This window comes from Hipposideros armiger, unplaced genomic scaffold (genome assembly GCF_001890085.2).
Source record: "Hipposideros armiger isolate ML-2016 unplaced genomic scaffold, ASM189008v1 scaffold_741, whole genome shotgun sequence".
In the NCBI taxonomy this organism is placed as follows: Eukaryota; Metazoa; Chordata; class Mammalia; order Chiroptera; family Hipposideridae; genus Hipposideros; species Hipposideros armiger.
The window spans coordinates 678,958-697,948 of record NW_017732091.1 but is presented as its reverse complement, the minus strand read 5'-3'; the positions used below and the strand labels follow the sequence as shown (position 1 = coordinate 697,948).

The 18,991-nt window shown below is 45.9% G+C and overlaps 1 long non-coding RNA gene across 1 annotated transcript in view; it reads right to left on the bottom strand.

Moving 5' to 3' along the window:
* The window catches only part of LOC109373698 (uncharacterized), a 22,653-nt gene extending 19,688 nt beyond the window's left edge, over positions 1-2,965 (bottom strand). The window contains exon 1 of the long non-coding RNA XR_002122270.1: positions 2,808-2,965. This is a non-coding gene — a long non-coding RNA (uncharacterized LOC109373698). The remainder of the gene's footprint in view (positions 1-2,807) is intronic.
* Between the last annotated feature and the right edge of the window lie 16,026 nt (positions 2,966-18,991).

Below are 18,991 nucleotides of genomic sequence, written 5' to 3'. Positions count from 1 at the left end.
TGAATAAATGAGAAATGTAAACAGAAATAGTCTCAGAGACACAGAGGAAAAACTGAGGGTTGCTAGTTGGGAGGGGGTGGGGATGAAGGAGAAGGGGAAGGGACGACACAATACAAATTGTAACTACAATATGACCTCAGGGATAGACAAGACAGTCTGGGGAATATAACCAATAATGTTGTAAATATTTTTTAGGGGGCCAGATGGACTCATGTCTTGTTAGAGAGACCACTTCATAGTTGGTGTAGAGGCCTGACCACCGCACTGTATTTCTGCAGCTGATATTGAATAATATTGTATGTCAACTATAATTACATATACATATAGTCACGGGACATGGAGTAGAGTGTGGGAATGGAGTCAGTGGAATTGTAATAGATAAGCATGATATCGGGGGTGGGAGGGCAGTGGATAGGGGAGGGGAGTTGTTACTTTGTGAGGGGTTGTTGCATTGTTCTGTACACCTGAAATTAACAATAAAATAAAAATAAAAAGAACAAAAAAGAAACTGAGAGTAAGCATTTGAAACCTTCAATGGGAATTTGACCTGGCCCCAACATAAAATTTTATGTCTGTTGAATCTAATAATAAAAAATTCTAGCTTGTGTGTTGTAAATCTGTGGGAATTTTTCCGCTTTATTTTTCTAGTAATTAATTTTTATTGTATTTCACAGAAGTATCAGTAGAGGAAGGGTTGAAAGTAATAAAAAATTTAAAAATTGGTCCTTCACGACAGAGCGTTGGAGGAACACAGATCTAGTCCTGTTTTCAAACTGCATCCTTGATCTATGGGTAGGCGGTAAACCATTAATGGGTTACGGAATTCATTTGTGTGGACACCAGCATTAACACCAGAATAAAACAGGAAATATCAAGGTGTGTTGCATGTAGTAAGGATAAGTACCATTTTGTGAAACTTTTATTTTAGAAAGTATATGTAAACACACCCACATACACACACGTGTGTATTTTTGTATGTGCTCATATGTACAACACAGGGAAAGGAACCCCAAGTTTGCAAAATGTGCCTCTGCTTTTCTCACAGGTATGGGGGGAAATTGCACATCACTGGAAAACTGTGTGTTGCCAATAGCACACCTTGTTGTGTTATTAAATTTTGATTCTATAGAAGCTATTTTAGAACTCTGGAAATTGTAGATAACTGATAGCATTGCAAACTATTTCTTGTCTATAGACATGCAAATTATGTCCCTTCTGGTAGAGTTTCAATTGATTCCCACACCTCCATCCAAGAAGCCAGTTTTGCCTCTTTCTGGACGCTCATTTCAATATTCCTGATCTAGAAATGGGTCTGTTCTCTTTTGGATTTGCTTTTGAACCAGTTATAACCTCTGCCTCGTTCCCTCACTGATTGAATTAAATAAGATCTCTAACGTGGGTTCATTTTTAATCGGCGAGTCATGATTCTACCTTGTCTTGAGAATTTGCACAGAGGTCATGGTAAGGGCTGTCATGCTACCATCGAGTTGTGGTGTTGGTTTAAACTTAAGTCAGTGCTGGTGAAATGGAACTTTTTCTTTTTTTAAACTTTATTGGGGAACAGTGTGTTTTTCCCAGGACCCATCAGCTCCAAGTCAAGTTGTTGTCCTTCAATCTAGTTGTGGAGGACACAGCCCACCATCCCATGTGGGAGTCGAACCGGCAACCTTGTTGTTAAGAGCACACGCTCTAACCAACTGAGCCACCCGGCCGCCCAAGAAATGGAACCCCTTGAAAGGAAGCAAAGCCTGAGTCCCCAGAAAGGCTGAGGGGCTTCGTCCTGGGTGAACTTTCAGCTGGTGCCATGACAGGAAGTGAAAGGGATTTCCTTTGGGAAAGATCTCTCATTATGAAAGGCCACATGCTGTCAGGGATTTGGATTGCTGCTCCAAGAAGTCCCTCCCACGCCTCATTGTCATGATTTTTAAAGTACAGTTAGCTCTCACTTAACATCATTGATAGGCTCTGCCGCTTTAAGTGAAACTACATATAACGAAACCAGTTTTACCATCGGCTAATTAATATAAACAAGAGTTACGTTCCTACGGCATCGCATCAACATTATAACGAAACGACGTTATCTGAGGGCCTGCTGTACACATCTCTGAAGATACAGTGGAACGTGGACCAGGCAGGTTAGAAGTATAAGATCTCGGGGACAGCAAGAAAGAACAGCGGCCTGAGAATCAAAAACTCTAGATTCTCTAGGCCCAGCTTGATCCCTCATTAGCTCTATGATCTTAAACAAGTGACTTAACCTCTCTGGGATCAGATTCCTTATCTGTACATTGTCCTTCCTAAGTCAAACAGCTTGCTTGCTTTTGGTACAACGTTTTTTTTTTTCAAGAAAAAGCTTATACCCAGTGCCAATTTGTAAAACAACGACAGGCATTCTGTTCAGCAGAGTGTCTGCTTGGTGTGGGAACCCCACACTCCTGCAGCCTCTGCTTCCAGGGGTGCCTCAGAACTCAGGACTCCTTGATGTCACAGTCTGAGAGGCGTGGCACTCTAGAGCACCAAAGCTCTTTCCTAATGCTATAATGTCACAGTCAATTATTTTATCTCTGAGTTAAGCATATAAAAAACACTTTCCAAGCTGTTGCACCCTTTCCTTCCTTCCCTAACCTCAACCCCCTCGAATCTCCAGTTTTCATTCTGACCTTTGGAGTCCTTGTCTCATCCTCAGTCCCTTCAACTCCTGGGATCCACCCCATAGCTTCAGTTCAAAACATATCCATTGTTTTCTAGTAATCCTCTTCCCTCACCAGACCATCAGTTTCCTGAGCACCCAAGTCGTGTCTTCTCACCTTTGTTCCGGGGCCCAGCACGGTACCTGCTCTGTTCTCAGTACCCATGCCCTGGGTTCTCTCTGCCACCCCACCAGTAGATTGCCTGCTCAGATCTCGCTCCTGAATTTCAGGCTCGCCTGAATTACAGCTGCGCACCAGACAATTCCACTTTGGGTATCTCAGGCTTTTCAAAAGCAACACGTCCAGAGCCAGACATAGCTTCCATTCAGAATCCACCGCCTCCGGAAGTCCCATCTCAACGCAGCGGACTGCATCTACCTGCTTCCCAAACCAGAAATCCTTGACACCTCTCTTCACTTCATTCCCACATCCAACCGGTCACCTGTCCCTTCAATTCCACCTCCTACAACTCTTGATTCCATTTACTTCTCTCCATTCCCACCACCATTACCCTTATGCAGACCACTGGATAAAATAACAGATCGCTCTGATGGTGCTTTCAGGGTGCCAAGTGTTGTCAAAAAAATAATAAAATCTTCTTCCTACATGAGATGCCTCAGTGTTCATGCCTATTCTTAGTGTGGTTCGTAGTCCCATTTTACAGTTGGAAACCGCAGCTTAGACAGAATAAATAACTTGCCTCAGCTGGGAGGTGCTGGAGCTGGAATTGAAACCTCTATCTCTAACACTAACGCTCTAGTTCTTAATTATTATGTTAAAACTGAAATATTGGCTGGCATTGTGTCCCCACCATCAGCTTTGCCCTTTTAAGTCCTTTCTCCATTCTACAGCTCAGGAATTTTTTTTTATAAATAGAAGTCTTATCATGTATCCTCCCCTTAAAACCCTTCATTGTTTTTCCCTTTGCCCTGGATACAGCACAAACTTGTTAATCGCTCACTAGGCCCTTACTAATCGAGACCACATGAACCTTTCTGGCCCCTTTTCTAGCCAGCGGCACCCTTGGCTTCAGACATCCAAATCACTTGCAATTTTGAGCGCATACCTTTCAGGGTCTCCCATTCGTACCTCACCTCCCTTTTCTTCTGCCTTTACCCAGCCAGCTCCCAGTCACACTCCAGTTCTCAGCTCAGGAACTTTCAATTCTAAGAAGTTCTCTGTGAGCACTCCTGTTCCCAATGCACCGTGTCATTTTCGGATGCCATCACTGTTACTCTACAATGAAAGTACCTGTTTATTTGTCCGTATCCTTCACCACAAGCTCCCAGAGGGTGGAGGGAGATGGCTTCTGATTTATTCGGTGCTGTACTTTGCCATAAGTTGGAGCCCTCAGAAGCAGAGCATGAAATAAAGAGCCTTAAACAAGTGCTTGCTTTATTTATTTATTTATTTATTTATTAAGATTTTATTGGGGGATTTGGGGAAGGAGAACAGCCAACTTGTTGTCCTTCAGTCTTAATTGTCAAGGGCGCAGCTAGCTCAGCTCCAAGTCCAGTTGCTATCCAGCCGCCTGTGGCAGCTCAGCTCAAGGTGCCGCGTTCAATCTTAGTTGCAGGTGGGCGTAGTCCACCATCCCATGCAGGTGTCCAACAAGCAACCCTGTTGTTAAGAGCACCCGCTCTTACCAGCTGAGCCATCCTGCTGCCTGTTGGCAGCTCAGCGGCAGCTCAGCTTGGGTGCAGCTCACTGGCCCATGTGGGAATCAAATCGGCAACCCTGTTGCTCAGCGCTCATGCTCTTAACAAACTGAGCCACTCGGCTGGCCCAAGCAAGTGCTTTATTGAGGGAACACTTTCAGGTAGAACTGGGCAATGGGAGATCATCTGTGGGTTCAGCGGCAGTCTAGCCTCAAGCTGCTCCCAGGGGGAGCTCTGGATCCTGATGACACTACAGAGTTGTTCCACTCTGATGCCTTTACCACTCCCCAACCCTAACAACTGGTCATTGGCTACCTGCTGTCCCCAGAATATGTGTGGGAGGGAGGGGGTTTGGTAGAACCTCCCAGGCATGGGGTGGGAGGCGGGGGACAATGTTCCCCACCTGTGGGGCTCCAGAAAAGGGTACAGCTGTGAGTCCTTAATGGCTGGCACACGGATACACCCTCCAGGTAATGAGGACCTTACTCCACAACCCAGCAGCTAGAGCGTATCCCTCCACATCACATCCAATAAATGTCAGAAGAATAAATGATAGTATTCATTCATCTCTCTATTTCTCATGGATTTCTGGCTTAATGATTTTTTTCTAGTGAATTAAATCCCCTAATCTTCCCAGTCAACCATTCAGGAACATCCGGGTTACCTTCATAGCTCGGCTATTGTAAATAATGATGCAACGAACGTATGGATGAAGACATCCCCTCAAAGTAGAGTTTTGCGTTTCTTTAGATAACCGAAAAGTGGAATTACTGGATCCTTCTTTGTCTACTAAAGACTTTGTTTTAAAGTCTATTGTCTGATATAAGTATTGTTACCCCAGTTTTATTGTTGTTGTTTGTTTCCATTTTCATGAAACAAATTTTTCCATTCTTTCACTTTCAACTTGTGTGTGTCTTTTGATTTAAAGTGAGTCTCTTATAGGCAGCATATGTAGGGGTCTTGTTTTCTTATCCATTCATCCATCTTATGTCTTTTGATTGGAGCATTTAATCTGTTTACATTTAAAGTAATTGTTGATAGATATGCAATTATTACCATTTTATTATTCATAATTTTGATCTTTTTTTTTCCATCTTAAAGAAATCCCGCTAACATTCCTTGTAATACTGGTTTGGTGGTGATGAACTCCTTTAGCTTTTTCTTGTCTGGGAAGCTCTTTTTCTGTCTTTCGATTTTAAATGATAGCCTTGCTGGGTAGGGTAATGTTGGTGATAGGTCCTTGTTTTTCATCACTTTGAATATTTTCTGCCAATCCCTTCTGGCCTGCAAATTTCTGTTGAGAAATCATCTGAAAGTCTTATAGGAGCTCCCTTGTAGGTAACTAACTGCTTTTCTCTTGCTGCTTTTAAGATTCTTTTTGTCTTTAACCTTTGACATTTTAATTATGATGTGTCTTGGTGTGGGCCTCTTTGGGTTCACCTTGTTTGGGACTCTACATTTTCTGGGTTTGAATATCCATTGTTATGTTTCCTATCTCTTTATTGACGTTCTCCCTGAGATCACTGAGCATTCTTATAACCAGTGTTTTGAACTTTGCATCTGGTAGGTTGCTTTTCCCCATTTAGTTAAGTTTTCTTTCTTAGACTTTGTTTGTTCTTTTATTTGGGACATGTTCCTTTGTCTTCCCATTTTGGCTGCCTCCCTGTGTTTGTTTCTGAGTATTAGGTAGGGCTGCTATGACTCCTTGTCTTAGTAGAGTGGCCTTATGTAGTAGGTGCCCTGTGGGGTCCAGTGGTCCAGCCTCCCTGGTCACTAGAACCGGGTACTGCAGGTATGTCCTTTGTGTGGGTTGTGTGTGTCCTTCTATTATAGCTGAGCCTTGGTTGCTGTTTGCATGTCAATGAGAGGGACTGACCCTCATCCTCATTGGTTGTGAGGACTGGCTGTGACTATAGTGGAGTAGCTGTTGTGGAGGGGCTGACCCTATGGAGCAGGGCTCGCTTTAGCAGGATTCTGGTACTTGCCCAGTGTGCCCTTCAGGTGTGTCATCCTTGAAGATGGTTGGGTGCTGCTCCAGCTCAGTTTGAATCTGGCCACTGGGGGTGCCAGCCTCAGGGCCTCTTGGGAGAGGATCCACTGCTGGCCAAGTTCAGCTGCAGCCTGTTCCCTGCCTCGGGCCACCTGGTATGAGCAACAAAGCAACCTGCAGATGGCCGCTGCCCACGCTGTGCTTGAAGGTGCCTTGAGGGGCCAAGCCGGGAACCAAGTTCAGCTGCTGTTAATACCGGGCTTATGGCTGCTTAGCCAGTGTTACAGGACATGCTGAAGCCAGATGCTGCATGTTTGGTTTTGTGAACCTTCAGGAGATTTTAGGAAAGTCTGCAGCATGAGCCAAGGCAGGTGGTTTGTACAAAAAAGCTACAGGAAGCAGCCTGGGTGTTCCTGAAAGTTGGGTGGGGCGTGGTCTCAGAATCACTAGGGTTAGGCAAATGAACGGTGTTAGCCAGGTTGATAGAGACTCAAATAAGGCAGCGACCTGTGTCTGCACACTGGGAAGGGGGAGGGCTCAACAAAGAAGCAATGGCTTCTGCCAGCTCCTCCATCTGGAAGAAAGCTGCCCCTTCAGCCCTCACCCTGAAGCTAGAATATTCAGTTCCTCATCTTATGTCCCTGGTGCCTTTCGAGCTGCTGGCCCAGCACTGAAGCTCAGAGCAAGTAAGCCCATCAGCGAGTAAGTCCATACTGAACTCTGTAAGAGGAGTGCCTGAAAGGGCAGCCACCCTCTATCTCACTCAGCTACAATCTCAGCTGGTTTTCACAACCAGAAATTATGGGGACTCCTCTCCCCGACACTGGACCCCTGGGCTGGGGAGGGGCTGGGACCCTTTGCTCCTCCAGGGTAGGGGGAACCTCTGTAGCTGAGATAGCCCTTCTGATGTTTAGTGGTCACACGCAGGTGTGAAACCAGCCCATTCATTTGGCATCCCTGCTCCTCCTACCAGTCTCAAGGTGGCTTCTTCTGTATGTTCGCTGTTGTAGGGCTTCGGTTCAGCCAGACCTCAACCAATTCTCAATGATAGTTGTTTTGTAGTGTAGTTGTAATTTTGGTCATGAGAGCAGGTAAGCACAGCGTCTACCTACTCCACCATCTTCACTGGAAAATCCCCAATCTTAATTTTTTTTTAAGTTCTCCGATTGTTTTCAACTTTTCCTGAACTCTAATTAGAGTTCCCAAACTTGGGTAACTCTAATTTCTTACTTAATGTGTTTTGTTAAATCCTAGCCATATATTGCATGACTGTTAATATTTCTACAACATAATTATTGGGTTGTCGGAAAAGTCATGACGTATTTTGTCTATGTTTTTCAAAGGTCATTTATTTATATAAATTTATTGAATATTTATATATTCAATGATATATTGCTCATTTTGTTCGATAACCTTTTGCCATCTTTCAGTGAGCTTCATAATTTCTCATTCATAGAAGGATCTGTCTTTATTTGCAAAAAAACTGAACAAGGTGCTGATTTAAAGCCTCATCTGAATTGAACGTTATACCATGCAAGGAGTTTTGAAGAGAGCGAAACAAGTGGAAGTCTGACGGCGCAAGATCAGGCAGGTATGGTGCGTGTGGCAACACATCCCATCCAAGCTCCAATAATTTTTGACGGGTGATCAAACTTGTGTGTAGTCTCACGTTGTCGCGATGGAATACAACTCCTTTACAATTAACAAGCTCTGGAAGTTTCTGGATGATGGATTCGTTCAAACTGTCCAATTGCCGACAGTACACATTCGAATTGATTGTTTGGTTCCTTGGTAGGAGCTCAAAAAACATGACACCTTTAAAATCCTACCACACTGAGAGCATAACCTTCCTCTGATGAATGTCTGCTTTCGATGTCGTTTGAGGTGAATCATCACGTCGGGACCAAGACCGTTGATGCACCATATTGTTGTCAACAATCCACTTCTCATCAGTTATCAGTCACTTTAAAAAAGGATTGTTTTCCTCATGTTTAATGAGCATATTGCAGATGTTTATATGCGCTGTCAATTGAACTTCTTTGAGTTCATGCGGAACCCAAATATCGAGCTTGCTTACATATCCCAGCTTCTTCAGGCGGTCATGAACGCTTGAATGATGGATGTTCAATGTTTCTGCAATCTCTTGTGTCGTGTAACCTGGGTTTGACTCGATCAATTTTGTTGTTATCAACCTCGGTGGGCCTCCCTGACCGAGGAGTGTTGTTGAGATCAAAATCACCAGCACAGAATTTCGTGAACAATCTTTGGCACTGATGTTCTTGTACAGTATTGTCACCGTAAACTTTATGCAACTTTTCACAAGCTCGATGCACATTCTTCCCTTCATGGAAGTAAAACAGTAAAATATGGCAAAAATGCACAATCTGGTCTTCCATCTTCAACTTGTTGTAAAATCTCCAAAACTCAACCAGATCGCTCAATTTTTTTTAGAATGAAGTTAGAACTGTCAGCTGTCAAATGACATAGCAATAACATAGAAGCGAATGATTCTAGTACTTCCAAAAATGAACTAGTGCCATCTGTCGCAAACATGCGTCATGACTTCTCTGACTACCCAATATTTGGGAGTCAACCCAATATAACTGTCAATGCTCCATAATTTGTATATGTGTTATCTAGGCTCGGGGGTTCTTACCTAGCAGTTAGCGCTACTCATTCCGATGGCCTAACATCAGGAGCCCCGTCCCCGGCTGTGAAGCCTGTGGAAGAAAAAAGAGTTGTCCCCACAAGAAGGTTCCCTCTTCAGGTGGATGGGGCCCTGACTTTGTTTCTCAAGGACATTGTCTCTTGGGAAGAAATTCAGCCCAATCAGACTCAGCCAAAAATTAAGAGCCTTAAAGGTACAAACTGGGTCTTGTTCATCTTTGCATGAAAACTAATAGTACTTCACACTTAACTGTTTAAAAGTCCTTTCACATATGCTGTCTCATTTGATCCTCATAAGAATCCCAGTGAGCAAAGAATTATTGTTCCCATTTTACCCACGAAAAAACCGAGACCTCTGGAGGTCAAACGACTCACCTAAGGTCATATATCTATTAAGTCACAGAGCCATGATTCAGACCCAGGATTTCCTATGCCAAATGTGATGGGCTTTTCAGAGCACCCTCATGCATAACCCAAGGCCTGGCCTGCCATATGCCCTCATTAGCTGTTTGTTGAGTTGAATTACCTATGGCTTATATTATTCATGTCCAGTGCTCCCCTTCTTTAGCATAGATAAGAAGGAGAATGTAATGGGCTAGTCTGTGTCAGTTAAAGCATTGTGCCATTGAAGTCAAGGTCATTGATTCAATTCTCAAAAGACCAGCTACCTTTGTCTCAAAATAGTAGCAATCTTAGTTCCAGTGATACAGGCCCTTCCCCTCGTCAGCAAGGGGTGAGCAAAAGAATTTGAATAGAGCAGAGCAAATTCATCATTAATTCTAATTCTAGTCAGCATAGGGAAGAAAGTCTTATTATTTTAATTTTTTACAGGAGATAGGATAGAAAATCAGTAGAGTTACCCAGAAGGCTCTGGGTCACCATTCAGTGATGAGTGGCTCTAGCCCCCAAAGGCTTTATATGAAGGAAGGGAGGAGCCAGGATGAAGTGACAGCAATGGCACAGGAAGAAGCAAGCAGCTGGTACATCCAGCCCAGCACATGTCAGGTCTTCAAAAAGAAGGTCACGGGGCATGTTTTCGGCTAGTGATCGTGAGGAGTAGGAAAGTGTCATGGTTCCAGAGGCTAAATTTAGAATCCAGAGCCCCAAAGAAAACCATCCCCCAAGTTCACCTCTTCCATCCCTACAACTTAGCCTATGGTGCCAACAAAGAGGAAACGCTTTCACACAGATGCTTGAAAACTGCAGAGCTCTTAATTGCTAATAATGTTTGTACCATTGAATTCAATGAACGCTGATTGACAGGCCTGTTTTACATCCAAGGCCCTAAGAGTGGGGTTCATGAAATCTCTGCCCTTAAGTTGTCACCCAAGGAGTGAAACCATTGTAGTACATAACACAAATCAAACCCCCAAGTGCTAATTAGTGAGTGTGCTCTAGGAGCTGAAGGGGGAAAGTTGGCTAGGACCAGATCCCTTCGGAAAATCTGCATGGGAGAGGGCGGCCCTGAATTTGAAGGACTGTTGAGCTCTGACTCCAAAGGCCGAGGGGAGTAGGAAGAAAAGTCCTCTTCTGAATCCAGCACCCCACCTACACTCTCTGGGCCCATTTTACCGTTTCAGTCATTGCTGCAGGCAACCAGCTGCAGGCAAGTGACACCTGGCAGCATTGTGGCTTTGTGTGCGCGGAGCAGCACCCATTTCCTGTTCCCGGCTACAGGAAACCTACTCAGCCATTCTGATACCCAAGCAAAGCTGGAAGTGTGTGGAAGTTAGCTCCCAACCCACGACCCTGGACCCATGGGAGCTGAAGCTGGCAAAGTAATACTTGCCTCTTCCACTGTGAGGGCTGCCAAGCCTGAGTGCTTTACACAGGGGCTCTCCGGTGGGTCCTAAGGAAGACGGAACTCTGGTTGCCCACAGGGATGATCAGATACATACATTAATCATGGATTGGCTTCTCTTTCTGCTCTGTTTCAATCTTTACAGACCCCAAATCCCACAATCCTATTCCTCAGCATCCCTTCCCAAAATGAGCCCCCTGCACACATGCCCTCGTCTTGGAGGGACTCTGGACGAAAGTTAAGAATGAGCTTGTTGCTTTTGCTCTGCATCCCTGAAAAGTAGCTGTTTCAGAAACAGGAGGAGTTTATGCAATATGATACACAAGGAGAGCTTCTCGGGCCTTTGGCAGACTCCCTCTCTTGGGCTAGTCCTACTTAGAGCCCCCAGGGGTCTTCATAAAGCTCCGCATCTGTGTGGCACAGGACACTTCACTGAGGGCCATGCAGCCCAGCCTCCCTTCTTCCCAGACCTCTGTGAAAGCCGAAAGGGATTCTGGTATTCCTGGGCCCTCTGTAGGAACCCTGTCTGTGCCTCCCTAAGTCCCCAGATCTCAGCACTTGGGAAGAAAGGCTGGCATCTTCCCAGGAACCCCAGCCCATCCCCAGATTGGCACTTGCTCAGGCTGTAGACAGCCAGGCTCCCCAGACCATTCAACCCCCCAGTGTCCCCCCCCAGAAAGTGTGCTTAGAAGGGCCATCAGGCAGGCTTACTCTGATCTTGGCAACAGGCCTGATTCTTGCTGAATGTCGATCGTGTCGAGTTTTGTGCCTCGCAAGTGAAGTGTTAGGAGAGGCTCACACAGGGATATGAGTTTAAGAAATAGGTATGGTCGTTAAATATTTTAAAATATAGAAATACTTTTAAACGGTTAGCTCATCACCGGCCACATTACAAACTCTCACTAAAGGTTAGCTATTATTGTGGTAGTTATTGCTAAGAAAATCATTTTGTTGTCACCAGGCCTGCAGGCTGATAAGAAGGCCAATGGTTCACCTTCAGGGTCAACTGAGAAAAGGAACAGGCCAGGGCAGGACGGATCCCAGGAAGGCCGCTGTTGGCATTGGGATGAGAACAGTGGGAGCTGAGCTAGTTGTAATGTTTAGCCTCAGGTTAGAGACACAGACTTGAACAAGAGTGGAGCGCGAGAGAAAGTGAGGTGAGGAAGCACGGACGCTGGGTAGAGCTTGTTGTAATACAACAGACCAATTTCTTCTTCTGTACAGTTTCCTACTTCCACTACTTGTCAGAGGGGCTGGTTCAATTCCTCAAGAAGCATTTACAAAATGGGTGCAATTTTTTTTAAAGGGCTCTTTTGATCAGGGTCTTGGGAAACAGAAAAGCAAGTGTATGGCAGCCTTGGCTCTGGGGCTCTGGGAACTGCCACAGTAAGTTAAGACAAGGCAGATATCAGTTCATTTGTTCACTCTTGCATCCATTCATTTACTGACTCATTATTTATACACACCCACTGAGCACCCCCTGTGCTGAGGGCCATAAAGGATTCGGAGCTCAGGAAGCGACATGCCTGCCCTCGTGATGCCTGTATTTTTAAATTTTATTTTATTTCTATTTATTTATTTAAGATTTTTATTGGGGAAGGGAACAGTGTTGAAGAATTGGGGAAGGGGAACAGCCAAGTTATTGTCCTTCAATCTTAGCTGTGGAGGGCGCAGCTAGCTCAGCTCCAAGTCCAGTTGCCATCCGGCTGCCCGTCGGCAGCTCCCAGCTGCTCAGCTCAAGGTGCCGTGTTCAATCTTAGTTGCGGGTGGACGTAGCCCACCATCCCATGTGGGAGTTGAACCAGAAACCTTGTTGCTAAGAGTGCATACTCTAACCACTGTGCCATTTGTCCACCTGGCGGCAGCTTAAGGCAGCTCAGCTTAAGATGCTGTGTTCAGTCTTCATTGCGGGTGGGCGTAGCCCACCATCCCATGGGGGAGTCGAGCTGGCAACCTTGTTGTTTGGAGCACGTGCTCTCACCAGCTGAGCCATCCTGCCACCTGTTGGCAGCTCAGTGGCAGCTCAGCTCGGGCGCAGCTCACTGGCCCATGTGGGAATCAAACTGGCAACCCTGTTGCTCAGAGCTCATGCTCTTAACCAACTGAGCCACTTGGCCGGCCCAGGAAACCTGTATTTTAAAGTGGAACTGGTGAACGGCTCCAATCCAGGGCAGGACACGATCATACTTCAGAGGCTCACTTGGTGTTAGCATGACCAGAGGCGTCTGGTTGAATAGTCTCATGTGGCTTTCTGAGGATGGTTGGATTTGATTTGATTGGAAGGTTTGGTATAATCTAAACAGGTGGGGGCAGAGGATGGCATGGCAAGCAGAAAGACACTAGGAGGAAACTCACAGAGGCAGAGATGAACATGACTTTTATTTTATTGATTCATCAACCCACTGAACAAACTTTTTTGGGAAATATCTATTGCAGGCTTCCCCTGCTACCAGAAAGTAGAGTGTTCCTATGAAAACTTTTGTAAGCCAGAATGGAAACATTTTCAAGTGTTCTCAGGCCCAAAAAGTAACCTACCAAATCATACCAAATACACTTACTTACGTCCAGTTTTATGCTAAGCGTGACACCCTTACGAGCTCTCCTAGGCTTTTCTGATGCCTTAGGACACATCCTGCTAACAGATGCACAAAATAAATGGACGTAAAGCACTCGGTGCTCACAGACCTGGCTCAAGGCTACGGAGTTTGATGCTGAAAGGCTGAGTGTGGTCCCGGGAAAAGGAGGTTGGTGGGGCCACTCCCACTCAGGGTGCAAGCTGCCTCTATAATGCACGGCTCCCAGCAAAACACACACTGAGTGCTATGTTCACTTTTCACCTTTTTTTGTAAAAGTGAAACTTCTCTTCGGATTTCTTTTGGTTAGAGAAAACAGGTACTAATGTAGGTCTTTGATAAAAGCAAAGGGGCCCAACAATAACTTTCAAAAAGCAGGGGATACCTGAGTGTGCCTGAAAGATGACTATGATCTAATTCCTTCCCTCCGACGGTTTGTAGTCGAATGGGGGAGGCAGACACATCAAGAAAAATGGTATATTATAGTGTGATAAGTGTAACTATCAAGTCATGTGTAAAGTAGCACGCAAAAGGTATAAGTCTCCTGGGTAATGAAGTGGGGGGCTTAGTGGGTGATAGGGGAGCCAAGGGACAGCCACACTCTTTAGGAAGCACAGTGTCAAAGGGCAGATGAAGAGTGATGGGAAATGAGATAGTTAGACAGGTAGAGATCGGGTTGTAAAAGCATAGAGGACAGTCTGCGGACTTTGGGCTTTCTTCAGAGGACTGGGCCATCTGTGAAAGGTTTCAGGGGAAATGACACCCCACATTTGCACTGGGAAAGGTAATGATAGCAAGGTCTTACATGATTTAAGGCTAACTGTGGTTTATAAACCTCCACCTCACAATAACCTTTATTATCTCCAGAGAGATGTACAAACTTGCTCAAAGTCACTCAAGCAGTAAGGAACAGAAAGAGGATTTCCTGTTTCCAAGGCTAAGCTTTTAACCTCTACATTCTACACTCTGCTACCATTGACTGCACGCAGAGTGGGAGGGCTGGGGAGGAGGGCTGGGAGGCGATGGCAAGGGAACAGGCGGAGCCATAGTCAGAGTAAAAGATAACGAGGCCAGAACTAAAGCGGAGGTGGTGGGAACGTAGAGAGAAGAGACAGAGTCCAAAACTATTTCGGAAATAGGCTCTTCTGGGTGTTGTGATTGATGAGATGTGTAGATTAAAGGAGAGGGAGAATGTGAATGAGTCCTGGGTTTCTGTTCCTATGACTGTGTTTCTTGTGGGGCCATCAGCGGTGAGAGGAACCTGGAGAGGTGAACAGGGTGGGTGTGGAGATGATGACTTGAGGTAGCTGTGGAGCATCAAGGTGGAAACCCTAGCGGGGAGTGGGACAGACCCAGGTCCGGGCTGGAGGAAGAGACTGGGACATGTCTGACGGGTTGGCTAGGATGCGTAGGGCTGGTTAGACTGTAGCGTGACTAGATGACAGGATAACGTAGGGACTTGAGTGGAAAGACAGTAAGAACTCACGGAGGCCCTTTGATGAAGGAAGCAACACGGTCAGTAACAGCTTTTGAAACATCAAACCTCAAACTAAAATATCCAAGAACTAAAGCGGAACTTTATTTCTAACCCCCCATTCTACTGTGGTGAAAATCACCCCTCAGTCAGGACTGGCCAGTACCCCCAGGGCAGAGACAATTCTGTGGGGCACAGCCGGCCCTGGGAAAGGAAGCTGGTTCTCAGCTGGGCTGCTGTCACCCTGCATGCTGGGGCCCCTGAGACATCTCCATGTTGAGGTCTGCAAGCCTGCTGCACGAGGGTCCCAGCCATATGCCCCTTGTCAGGACTGCGACGTCTCTCCTGACAAGGAGCCAGGGGTCTCCCGGTCTGGAGGGGGTGAAAGGCCAGATACTTCCCAGCTTGTCTTTTTTTTTTTCTTATAGCATCTCGTGACTAAAACGTGAAGGAGGAAAGGAAATGTTGGGAGATGAAATGAAGTGGGAAATATTTATTAATATCTTGAAATATTATCCTGCCACATAATAAAATTCCTGTGAGAAGGGTGGAAACGGAGTGACACAGGAGCACCACAAGCGGGGGTGTTGTGTAGGACCACGTTTTCTTGGAATGCCCTTTCACCTCTCTGATCCTCAGTGAGTTGGTCCGTTGGTATTGATTATCCCCATTGTACACATAAGGCAATTGAGGGAAGTTAAATGAATGGGACAAAATCACCAAGCTGGCACACAGTGCTCAGGCTTAAAACCTTGGTCTTCTAATGAAAACCTTTACGAGAGAAAAAAAAATCCCCTGTGCATTCAGCGCCCACTCCAATCCCACAACATAAAGTTGCCTCTCTGGGAATAAGGTGCTGTAAACATCAGAGCCTAAAGGTACGTTTGGAGGCTGCATCTGGTGAGAGGATCCCACTGGGAAACCTGGCGGCGGCGGCGGCCTGAAAGCATTCCCCCGGGCTTTGGAAGGGCCTCCCCGCAGAGCGCGGCTCCCAGCCGCCCCCGTCTGCTCCCGCGCTGTGCAAAGCGGGGGCTCCGACAGCCACCCTCTCACTCAGGCTGAATGAAGCCAGCGCGCACGCTGTCAGAATCTAAGCGGCAGGTGTAGCTTCCTGGACGCTTTGAATAGGAACTTGTTCAAATCATGCAGCCTCTCTAGGAACGGTTTTTCAAAGGAGTGGTTTATAATTTCTCATCTGTCGCAGGAGTGAGGGGGTGGGCTGGGAGGGGGAGGGAGGAAGAACTGACGGGGGAGGCCGGGACACAGGCACCCTCCTGGATTCGAGCAGCAGCGGAGATCAAAGGGGAGGGGGTGATGCTCACTCCTGGAGATGAGAGGCTGGGAACGAATGCCTGTGAAGGGAAAGGAGAGAAAGGATGAGATGTGGTGGGTGGAGCCCTGTCTACAAGGAGAATCAGAAGACGTTTCTATTTCCCCACAGGATCACTGGGATTCGGGCTCCCTGGCCCGGCCCTCATCCTCTGCAGAGACCCCCACTTCAGCCAGGTTGCTGCTCCCCATCCAGTATCCTTCCCTTCCTTGCTCCCCCCAGCACCCTCTCCCTCCACCCTTTCTAGAGTTTGTGCGTTGCAGCCCCTATAGACTCACTCACCGGTTCACCCTTCTCGCTCTCTCACAGCACCGTGAATTGGACCTGAACCTGCAACCCCAGAGGTCCCTGTTGCCTAACACCACTGGTTCTCAAACTCTAGGCTGCATCGGAGCCATCTGGAGGGCATCTGAAACAGATGGCTGGGACCACCAGTTTCCAACTCAGTAGCCCTGGGGTGGGGCCTGGGAATTCGATCACTAACCAATTCCTAAGTGATGCTGATGCTGTGGTCTGGGGACCGCGAATCTATTATATATCATTCATTTAGCCTTAATCCCATACTGCCTTGTATTGGTACCTTAATTGAGTGTGTATATCCTGCTTTCCAGACGAAAGTGAACAATTCCAAGGCAGTGATGTGGAAAGCACTTGACTGCATGCCCCACAGTACCTCCTGGCACACTTGGAGCAGGTACCCAAACCCAACGTAATTGATTAACTGATGTGAAGGGTTAGTTTTGATTTCAGGTAAAATTATGAAATAGGCAGTTTGCCCCAAGAACCTCCCACGTTCCTCTCCTTTCCTCAACCAATTTCTGTGCCACTCACTCTTCCCCCTCCAGGCCAAACCAGGCCCCCCCAAAAGCACATGCCTGCCTGAAACCTGGAGTTCTCTCCATCTGCCCCTTTGAGCTGATAGGCAATTCCTATAAGAAGTTTCACTGAGAAGGAGAGAAGTGAGCCAAGACAGTAGCTAGAGAGGAGTATGAGGTCCAGGAGGGTTTTTATTTTTATTTTTTTAAGATAAGCAAGGCTTGAGCTTATTGAAATACTGAGGGAAAGAAGCCAGCCCAGGGAGAGGGGGGATGGTATGAAATGAGAAGGTATAACGGATGGCGGGAGGTCTTGGAGAAGGAGGTGGTTGGGATCCAGGGTGCTGGGAGAAGCACCAGGAGCAGGGTGCCTCTCCCATTGTAAATGGAAAGAAGAAAGAGTGGGCTTAGAGGTCCAAACAATGAGACTTTAGACTCTAGGTGACTCCTAATTCTAACATCTTATGATTCCACAAAATTGAGTTGCCACGGTGTCAGTAGCTTACTGTGTCACCTCTCCTTGGCAAAGCTTTAACCCAAAGAAATGCATCGTTCATGAGAGATGCTCAGGCTAAGGGAGGCCCGCCAGTGACTTCCCAGTTACCGTCCTGCTACACAAGGTAGAATTTGAAAAACAGGATGAATATGTCCAACTGTGACAGTGTAAGGTCTAGAGCAAGGTCACAGAGCTAATAAGGAAGGGCCAGCACCAGATGTAGAAGCCTTCTTCACTGGACCCCAGCAGCCAGCTGGTATACCCATCTACACTCATTCATTCTCCGACACCTAGAATTGCAAGGAAGGGGGGCAAGTATTAAGAACAGCTTCTTGGGGTGGCCGGTTAGCTCAGCTGGTTAGAGTGCAGTGCTCATAACGCCAAGGTTGCCGGTTCGATCCCCACAATGGCCACTGAGCTGCGCCCTCCACAACTAGATTGAAACAACTACTTGACTTGAAGCTGATGGGTCCTGGAAAAACACACTGTTCCCTAAAAAAAGAAAAGAAAAGAACAGCTTCTTACTCACCCTTGGAATGGAGACTTGGGGTGCCATGTCCACCCCAGCCCCAGCCCATCTCTGGAGCTCTGAGAAACACAGGATGGTGATAGGAATACGAACTGCAATAATAACAAGTTATCAAATGCCTCGTCAATTAAATTAGCATGCAAAGTGCCTGGTATATTGCACAAGAACCTGGGTCATAGGAAGAGCTCAGTAAATGTCGTCATCATCTTCCTCCTTCGTCTTCCTTATCCTCTTCATCATCCCCATCATCACTATGTGCCCAGGCACCATGCTATGTACTTATATATTTATTTGTTTTTACAGTATATATTTTTCCTAATTTCCAAAGTAATAGGTGGTCGGTGTTAAAAAGTTCTAACAAGAAACGCATAGCGCAAGAATTGTAAGTGTGGTGTGCTGGCAAGAGGGAAAATTCTGGATTCAGACTGCTTGTGTTTACATTACGGCTCTACTGATACTAACTGTGTGATCTTGGATGTGTTACTGAACTCTTCTGTGCCCAGTTTCATCTTTTGGTAAAGGAGGGCAATAATAGTTTTTATACTATAGGGCTCTTGGGACATATACATAAGGCATTGAGCACAGGGCTTGGCACATAGTAAGCGGTCAGTATGAAGTGGTTATTATCGATATTATTCTTGTTGCTGTTTTATAAAGCAAGTTCTCCATAATTCACATCTCAGAAGTAACCAATATTGATAGCTCCTTGCGTATTTTCCAGGTTCTTTTCTATCTATATCTGTAGCTCTATCTTGATCTATGTCTATATATACTCTGGGATCCAAAATATGTATAATATTTCATATTTCTTTGCTCATGTCACAGATATAATGGATAATTCTCAAAACAACCGTACAAAGTACGTATTGATACCATTTTGTTTATGGATGGACATTCGATCTTCACATCCCAACGTTCACAGGAAACCCCTGGAGGCTGAATTTTAAGGCATGAGCCAGCAACCTTTT